General features: G+C 34.2%; 1 non-coding gene across 1 annotated transcript; it reads right to left on the bottom strand.

Moving 5' to 3' along the window:
- Positions 1-1642: 1642 nt before the first annotated feature.
- On the bottom strand, positions 1643-1715 carry TRNAF-GAA. The gene has a single exon. It is a non-coding gene; the product is annotated as a tRNA-Phe (tRNA).
- Between the last annotated feature and the right edge of the window lie 6801 nt (positions 1716-8516).

The raw sequence follows: 8516 nt of genomic DNA on the forward strand, positions 1-8516 counted from the left end.
TCCCAATTCAACTATCGAAGCTAACATTAAAATGAAAATTCATCAGTAAAATTATTTACTCTAATTAGTTGAAATTTTAAAAAGAAATAATCACTAAATTTAGATTAAATAGTCAAGTAATTATAAAAAGAAATAATCACTAATTTTAGATTGAATAGTCAAGTTATGCAACTTAGTCAATTTGAATCAGGTGCTGTGAACGTGGATCAAACATGTGACCTTGAGATCTATAGTGACGCTCTCCCAACTAAGCTATCCACCTAACTTTAAAAATGAAAACTCATTAGTAAGGTATTTAGCTAATTCATTGATTAGTCAAGTTATGCAACTTAGTCAATTTGAATCAGGTGCTGTGAACGTGGATCAAACATGTGACCTTGAGATCTATAGTGACGCTCTCCCAACTAAGCTATCCACCTAACTTTAAAAATGAAAACTCATTAGTAAGGTATTTAGCTAATTCATTGATATTTTAAAAAGGTCACTAATTTTAGATTGAATAGTAAAGTTATGCAACTTAGTCAATTTGAATCAGGTGCTGTGAACGTGGATCAAACATGTGACCTTGAGATCTATAGTGACGCTCTCCCAACTAAGCTATCCACCTAACTTTAAAAATAAAAACTCATTAGTTGAGATCTATAGTGACGCTCTCCCAACTAAGCTATCCACCTAACTTTAAAAATAAAAACTCATTAGTAAGGTATTTAGCTAATTCATTGATATTTTAAAAAGGTGCGGTGAACGTGGATCAAACACGTGACCTTGAGATCTATAGGGACGCTTTGCCAACTAAGCTATCCACCTAACATTAAATATGAAAACTCATTAGTAAGGATATGAAAACTCATTAGTAAGGTATTTATCTAATTCATTGATATTTTAAAAAGAAATAATCACTAATTTTAAATTAAATAGTCAGAAGTCAAGTTATGTGACGTGAATCAGGTGCGGTGAACGTGGATCAAACACGTGACCTTGAGATCTATAGTGACACTCTCCCAACTAAGCTATCCACTTAACATTAAATATGAAAACTCATTAGTAAAGTATTTAGCTAATTCATTGATATTTTAAAAAGAAATAATCACTAATTTTAAATTAAATAGTCAGAAGTCAAGTTATGTGACGTGAATCAGGTGCGGTGAACATGGATTGAACACATGACCTTTAAATTTTCAGTTTGACACTCAAAACTGAGTTATCTTCGCGGTGAACATGGATCAAACACATGACCTTTAAATTTTCAGTTTGACACTCAAAACTGAGTTATCTTCGCTAATATTTGAAGAAAAAAAATCATAAGTAAAGGTATTTCTGCTAATTCATTATTTTTAAAAAGGAATAATCACTAATTTTAGATTGAATAAAGTTATGTAATTCATACTAATTTTTTTATTGAATAGTCAGCTTATGCAAATAGAAACAAGTGCGGTGAACGTGGAGATTAAACACGTGACCTTCAAATCTTTAGTTTAACACTCTCCCAACTGAGCTATCCCTGCTAACATTAAAATTAAAAATTCATAAGTAAAGCTATTTCCACTAATTCATTATATTTTAAAAAGAAATAATAATCACTATCCCTGCTAACATTAAAAATAAAAATTCTCAACTAAACTATAAGGTGCCATGAACCAAGTGCGGTGAACGTGGATTGAACACGTGACCTTCAGATCTTCAGTCTGACGCTCTCCCAACTGAGCTATCCCCGCAATCATCAAAAATGAAAATTCATCAGTAAAGATATTTTCGCTGATTCAAAAGAAATAATGACTAATTTTTTATTGAATAGTCAGGTTATGCAAATAGAAACAAGTGCGGTGAACGTGGAGATTGAACAAGTGACCTTCATCTTAAATCTGACGCTCTCCAAACTGAGGTATCCTCGCTAACATTAAAAATGAATGTTTTTAAGTAAAGATATTTCCGCTAATTAATTGAAATTTTAGAAGTGGTTAACATGGATCGAGCACGAGACCTTCAGATCTTCAATCTAACACTCTCTCAACTAAGCTATCCACACTAACATTAAAAATGAAAATTCATCAGTAAAGGTATTTTCGCTAATTCATTGAAATTTTAAATAGAAATAATCACTAATTTTTAATAAGATATTCAAGTTATCCAACTTGTATAAGGTGCGGTGAACTAGAACACGTTAGGTATTTTAGATAATTCATTGAGATTTCAGAAAGGAATAATGACTAATTTTAGATTGAATAGTCGAGTTATGCAACTATAATTAGGTGCGGTAAACGTGGAGATCAAACACGTGACCTTCAAATCTTCAGCCTCACGCTCTCCCAACAGAGCTATCCCCGCTAATATTAAAAATGAAAATTCATAATTAAAGGTATTTCCGCTAATTCATTACGTATAAAAAAGAAATAATCACTAATTTTAGATTGAATAAGCAAGTTATGTTTTTAGATTGTATAGTCAAATAATAAACTTGTATTAGGTGCGTTGAACGTGGATAAAACACGTGTGACTTTCAAATCTTCAGTCTAACAATCTCCAGCTACTCTTGCTAACATTAAAAATGAATATTCATCAGTAAAGGTATGGGGTACACTTCTGAAAATTCAACAAAAGACAATAGTATTAGACCGAGATGCCAGATTTAAATCTCGCTTCTGGAAAATTCAACAAAAGGCATTGGGTACGCAGTTATAGTACGACATTCCACCCATAAACAAATGGTCAAACAGAAATGCTCAAGCAAATATTGGAAGACATGTTGAGGGTATATGAGATGGATTTTGTAGGAAGTTGGGATAAGTACCTACCCCTTATGAATTTCGCTTATAATAATACTTGCCAAGCCACCATACAAATGGCCACATACGAGGTTCTCTATGGACGAAGATTTCGATCCCCTATCTTTTGGGAAGGAGGGGGGCAAACGACAATTATTAGGTCAGAGCTGGTGCAAATTACCAACGCCACAGTCTAGAAGATTAAAGCTAGGATACAAACCACACAAAGCCAAGAGAAAAGCAATGCAGACCTAAGGCGCAAGGACATGGAATCATAGGTAGGGGATCATATATTCCTAAAGGTAGCACCCCATGAGAGGGGTGCTCAGGTAGGGTAAAAAGGGGAAGCTAAGCCCTAGGTTTATCCGTCCCTTTGAGATATTAGAAAGGATTGGATCTGTGGCCTATAGAATCGGGCAATGCCCAAACTTGTCTGCAGTACATAATATCTTTCATGTATCCGTACTACGGAAGTAGACCCTAGATCGTTTGCATGTACTGGCTCATGAAACTCTCTTCTTGAAAGATGACCTAAAGGATAAAGAAGACCGGATTCAAATAATAGACAAGAAAGTCAAATGATTGAGAAACAAGGAAATCTCTCTTGTTAAGATTCTATGGAAGAATCATAGAGTAGAAGAAGCCACTTGGGAAAAAGAAGGCAAATAAGAACCTTGTACCCTGACCTATTTTAGAATAAGCACTTTGGATGACAGAAAGTTTTCGAATGAGAGGAGAATTTGCAACACTCAAGGTCTCATGAGACAGTGTATAATCCCCACTAGGTTGTATCTAGAAGCAAAGAACAAGTAAAATTGAAAAAACATTGAGAAAATGGTACTTTTTCTAATTTTTATAAACTTCCCGAATCATTAATTTTTTTATAGAATAAGAATTACACTCAAAGACGTTCCTCCAAACCAATTCCTTTAGCCTGAAGAAAGGATATGGAAGAGGTTCAATGAAGAAATAGGGCCTTGAAACCCCTAGAATCGGCTACCCAATAAGAAATTCTTTGTTTTATCTCCAGCGATAAATCAAATTTTGGATGAACTTTCGAAGTGAATATCTTAGGCTACGATCCACGAGAAGGTATCATCAAATCAATCCCTAGCCCTTCCTTGTAATGCCCATCTTTAAGTTTCACGAAGAAATCGAGGAGAGAAATGTTGTAAATGTGGTTGTACAGGCCGAGTTTCAGATGGCGGCGACGCAAAAAATTTGCATCTTCTTCCTGTTCAGAGGAAGAAAACGATGATATGGCCAGTTCAACTGAACTGTCCAAGTCAACACAAAATTTGACATTTTCTCGGGTTTTCTCAATGTTAAACCCATTTCAGACCGATTCTGATAGAAAATATTATGGTTTCAGAAACTAGACACAATAAGGAGTACGTGGAAGGAAATTTGAAGTAATTCAGATACTGGAAGCTCAAGAAGGGATGTCCCAAACGTCGACGACGAGGCAAGTAGCCACCTTGGACTTTTTGTTAAGAAATTCTTGTAGAAATCGCTTTGATTTTCATATGAACCTAAAACAAGTATGAATTAACGATATATGAAAGAAAATCCCAAATAACCGTGAGTTAAGACCCTGAACCGATTAAATAGCTCAAAATTTAAGTAACATTAAAATAACCCACTATATGAGCTCTGTTGACTATCAAATTTTAATACTGAGCATATTATAGTATGTTGAGGTTAGATATGAAATTTGGTGGTCATTGGATAAGGATAAGTAGGTAAACCAAGAAATGGTGTAAAATGACCATAATGCCCCTAAGGTAATTTACCTTCGGTTCATGACCTAGATGACCTTCAAATGCTATGAAATTCATCAGTAGATCTTATTTTATGAAGTGTTATATGAATCCTTATCCCAAGAGGTTTATATAAGGTAATGAAGTTTGGGAGTTATTGGAAAACTTTAGTTAGCGAAACCAAGATATGGGAGAAAATGCTCATCACGATCCATATGACCTTTGCTATGAATTACGATGTTTATAAGTTTTGTAGTCAATGTTCCCAATGTTTGCTGCACACAAAAAAAGATAGGGATGTTAAAGTTTTAAGTCACTTTTGGAAAGTATGGTGGATAAATTGGGTACCAAATTATTGTTTTCACCTGCCTTTCATCCTCAGATTCATGAGCAAACAGAGGTGGTTAATAAAATATCAGGAGCATTGCTTAGAGCTATTATTTATAAGAATATTAAGTCATAAATTGGGTAACAAATTATTATTTTCAACAAGTCATAAATTGGGTAACAAATTATTGTTTTCAACTATATGTCATCTTCACATTAATGAGCAAACTGAGGTGGTTAATAGAACATTAGGAGCATTGCTTAAGGCTATTATTTGTAAGAATATTAAGTCTTGGGACGAATGTTTGCCACTCATTGTTCTCTTTTTGAAGTTGCTTGCGGATTTAATCCACTTACGCGTCTTGATTTGCTTTCTAACAATTATATCAAATTGAAGCATGCAATATAATAAAATTTGAAATAGGTTTTTTAAACCTTGAACCAAGAAGTTCATAAGGATATTGGGAAAGAAAAAAAGAAAAAAAAAAGATGCTATATTTAATTATAATTTACCAGTGTCTTTATAACATGTTAATTAAAGAGAGGAAACAACAAGAATAAACAAACAAAGGAAATTTGTGTATGTATGATTCTCTTCAAATCTTGGAAACTATGAGGATTCTTCTCCTCTCTTGACATAAAGACTTACTTTTTCGGGACTTGGACGATAAAGAGTCATCTACTCTTACTCCTACTCCCTTCTTTAAGAATCAACATAGCATAATCATTCTATGAAGGCCGAGGTAGTCTTATAAAAGAAGATGAGGGTACCACTTTCAAATCATTACATGAGGACTTGAGAAAGTTTTGTAAAAGAAGACGAGGGTACCACTTTCTATTGCAGAATTTCTATGTGAATAGAGAATGTACCATATTCTTGGGATATAAGATAGAGCCTCGAGCCTAACTTCAAAGGCATTACACAAATTGTTCTATGATATTTTTTCTACGAACTCTCTGTTATGTTGAACGCTGAAGGTTTCAGGAAAGGGACACAGATTCTCTATTGCACTGACCTCCCAATAGAAGTTTTACCTATGTCATCTATCATCACAATCCTTTTATGGAAGATGCACCCAAATAACCAGTGAACAATAACATTTAAAGAAGTTTCAGAGAGCGAGAAGAGGATTGTGATAGAAGTTGCCCTAGGTAAAACTTCTTTAAATGTCTTAGCCAATCATGACCTCAGAAGAGGTGTCTCTTGGACAACAAATGTCTTAGCCAATTGTAACGGTCATGATTGCTCAAGGCATGTCGCCCAAATAATTGGTAAACAATAACATTGCCCAAATAACCGCCTTGGACAACAAATCGTTTACAAGAATTGTTGAGACATGCAACATGCAACCACAGGCAACACGCCTTGGGAAATCATGACTGTGACATCTGCCCCAACACAATTTATTGATAGAGGCTGACTTTTGGTCTCTCAATGCGCTTCCAGCTGATCTCATAATGAGGAGTCTCTTCCAACCTACTAGGTGCTGTTGAAAATCACTTCTCGGTTTGTTGAGTCTTCATGTCTTCTCTATTCATGTCTTTCCTACATTCTTCGCTTGAAACTTTTTCTTATTTGTATGACGTCATACCACTTGCTTCTGCTTGATGTCTTCTTGGTCGAAATAATAACGTTCCAAGTTATTAACATGGACAACAAGGTTAGTCCGCATCCATAAGAGCAATTGGATTCTATATGATGTCTTCGTAATCTTATGGATAACTTTCACTAGTCCATAGTATTTTCACACCAGTCTTTGGTTCTTGTTGCTTTGAACTCGAAGTTTATCTGAACTTAACTTATATGAACTCTTTATTTTTCTTGAAATTATTGTGGTTGACGCTTCCGACTGACCCTTCTCTTCATCCGTCTAGATGATATTTCTTTGTGAACATGTGTTGCTTCAGTGGTTTGTTTCTGTCTCCCTTCTTCAGTATCTGACCTTGTTTTTATCTCTCTTGGTGGGGATAAATCCATTATCTGACCATGTTTGCGTCGTGGTGTTCATGTAGTGGCAACAAGGTTTCTATTGAGGTTGGCTCACTCGAGCTCCGCTTTTCAATTACAACAATAACAGCAAGCATAGATTCATCATGGCTATGATTCTTTCTCAACTGTAGTATCGACATCATTTTCAACCCTCTTGGTTGATGGATGTTTTTCTGAATGATCGTCGGATTAGACTCCATTACTACTAGTTATTTTGCTAGGGGCATGTAACTGACATTGTGTTTCAGCAAGACGTTCATTCCTGACACGACTTCGAAGTCAACCATTTCAACTATCACTAAACAATTTGCCTAGTCCAAGGCTCCAGCTTGATTAGAGTTCTCATTGTGGAGGAAAAGCTTCCAATTTGACGGCGTTCATCTTTCCTATATCTTGATGCCAAAGGATGTTAAAATATTTTGTATCGGTCTCCATCATGAGTTGTGGGTGGCTTTAGAGTTAACAATGGTGTTCCTTACTACTTTGTGCTTTACTCAAACCTCGACATACATAGTATATATATATTCATTTAACTATAACACATATGGTCCATGGAAGAATTGTAGCTCTTATGCTCATTAATATTATAATGGCTACTACCTAAATTATAACCTAAAGTTGATAATTGATGTCCAAGTAGCCAACCCTAAATTTGTAATCATTGTGGAGTGATTGAAATTACAATGGAAGTAGTTTAAACTCCTAGTACCTTAAATGAAGTTGGTCTCTTCTAATAAAACACGAATTTCTCTTTAATATCATTAATATAATTATGCTTCATCTTAAACCTACTAACATGAAACTAAACTGCGTTCAATTTAACTCCATTTTATTGTCATCTTGAATGACGTGTAGGATATATTCTTGATTTACCTTGATATTTCTTATTAGTTAAGCTTTTTGCAAAATCACAATGAGACAACAACAAAGATGTACTTGTTTGTTTATTATTTTAAAGAAAATTTCTTTCTCCATCTTATTCCTAATAACTCTGCAACTAAATTCATATTATGCTAAGAAACAAATTTTTTACTCGCAAGAAGTAAAATATGCAACTTTAACTAAAATTTCATCTAAACAAATTTTATTGCCATACAACATAGATGAAAATTATAGCCTTCAAACAAAAAATAGAGTAGTTGTGGTGAACACGATAGAAATTCTAGTGTTCATCCATAATATACAACCACTACCTAAATTATGACCTAAAAATTTGAAAACATAAGTTGTAGTTGAAAATTACATAAAACAATCCCCTAAATCCAAGAACTCGTGTCCAATTAATAAATCGTAAAGATAGTAGCTAACATAGAGTAATTGAAGCTCCACATGAAGTAATCTAAAGTTCCAGTTACTTAACTAAAGTTTATCCATCTTTAATGAAGCATGAGTTGCACTTAAGTTCATGAAATGTTTATAGACTCCAACTCTTAGTACTATTAATGCAATTATGTTTCATATGAGTTTGTCATAAATGAAACTAAGGTATGATTCTCGCTTAAGGTGCGAGAGGTCCCAAGTTCAATTCTTGGAATGCCCCTATGTTCATTCATCAAAAGATGAGCCTAAAAAATGGAACCATCCAATTCTCTCTACCGTAATTATCTTTTTTAGAACATAACTTTTATTCTTTTTACACTACTTCTATTCTTTTTTCTTCTCTTCTCTGCATTAATT

Source organism: Cucurbita moschata, unplaced genomic scaffold (assembly GCF_002738365.1).
Source record: "Cucurbita moschata cultivar Rifu unplaced genomic scaffold, Cmos_1.0 Cmo_Scf00092, whole genome shotgun sequence".
In the NCBI taxonomy this organism is placed as follows: Eukaryota; Viridiplantae; Streptophyta; class Magnoliopsida; order Cucurbitales; family Cucurbitaceae; genus Cucurbita; species Cucurbita moschata.